The following is a 1,759-nucleotide window of genomic DNA, read 5'->3' as shown; positions in this document are numbered from 1 at the left end:
ATTACGTAACCATCACATACTGTACATTACGTAAGCATCACATATTGTACATTACGTAACCATCACATATTGTACATTACGTAAGCATCACATATTGTACATTACGTAACCATCACATATTGTACATTACGTAACCATTACATATTGTACATTACGTAACCATCACATATTGTACATTACGTAACCACCATATAATATTGTACATTACGTAACCACCATCACATATTGTACATTACGTAACCGCCACATATTGTACATTACGTAACCGTCACATATTGTACATTACGTAACCATCACATATTGTACATTACGTAACCATCACATATTGTACATTACGTAACCATCACATATTGTACATTACGTACAGCCACATATTGTACATTACGTAACCATCACATATTGTACATTACGTAACATCACATATTGTACATTACGTAACCGCCACATATTGTACATTACGTAACCATCACATATTGTACATTACGTAACCAGTCCACATATTGTACATTACGTAACCATCACATATTGTACATTACGTAACCACCACATATTGTACATTACGTAACCATCACATATTGTACATTACGTAACCATCACATATTGTACATTACGTAACCACCACATATTGTACATTACGTAACCATCACATATTGTACATTACGTAACCATCACATATTGTACATTACGTAAGCATCACATATTGTACATTACGTAACGATAGCATATTGTACATTACGTAACCATCACATATTGTACATTACGTAACCATCACATATTGTACATTACGTAACCATCACATATTGTACATTACGTAACCATTACATATTGTACATTACGTAACCATCACATATTGTACATTACGTAACCATCACATATTGTACATTACGTAACCGCCACATATTGTACATTACGTAACCATCACATATTGTACATTACGTAACCGCCACATATTGTACATTACGTAACCGCCACATATTGTACATTACGTAACCATCACATATTGTACATTACGTAAGCATCACATATTGTACATTACGTAACGAACGACACAGTATTGTAACATTACAGGCTCGACTTTCAACGGTGGCCCGGGTGCGAAAATTTTTTCCCACGAAGATTCCGCGGACCACCACGATAGTGTTTTGGTAATAATGGTGCGTATAAGACAGACCTGGTTGAATTATAGTTAGTGCTTAGGGTCGGTTCGGGTTATGGTTAGGGTTAGGTAAGTTGTATAAATTAGCATGTTGCTTTGAGACAGTCGAGTGAATTCGAGTGCGCTGACTTGGCTGGGTCCGGAACTCCCGTGGAAAAAAAATTCGTCGGCCCCGGGTGCCAATGCCACCTGAAACGGCGTCGGGCCCACCTGAAACATGTCGGTTGGTGCCCGGGCTGGCCAACCAATAAAAATAAGGCTGTGGCACGCGCCCGCGCCGACGAAGGAGCCGCAGGCTACGCGTCCAACACCATCTCACACAGAACTTCTTACAACACGTACACGCCATGATTGCGCAAGGGGACGCTCTGCTGATTGGCCGTGTGTGTGTGTGTGACGTGTGTGTGCGTTGCGTCGCGCGTGTGCATCGTGTACGTGGTGTGTGTGTGTGCGTGTGCCCGTGGCGCGTGTGTGTGTGTGTGTGCGCGTGTGCCGCGTGCGCGCGTGTGTGTGTGTACGTGTGTTACTGGAAGCAGATTCTGAAATGTGAATCGACAACAAGAAACAATGACTTTACCTTGGCTAAAATCAAAAAAGTAGTGC

This window comes from Priapulus caudatus, unplaced genomic scaffold (assembly GCF_000485595.1).
Source record: "Priapulus caudatus unplaced genomic scaffold, Priapulus_caudatus-5.0.1 Scaffold2244, whole genome shotgun sequence".
Classification (NCBI taxonomy): domain Eukaryota; kingdom Metazoa; phylum Priapulida; class Priapulimorpha; order Priapulimorphida; family Priapulidae; genus Priapulus; species Priapulus caudatus.
This window is presented reverse-complemented; position numbering follows the sequence as displayed.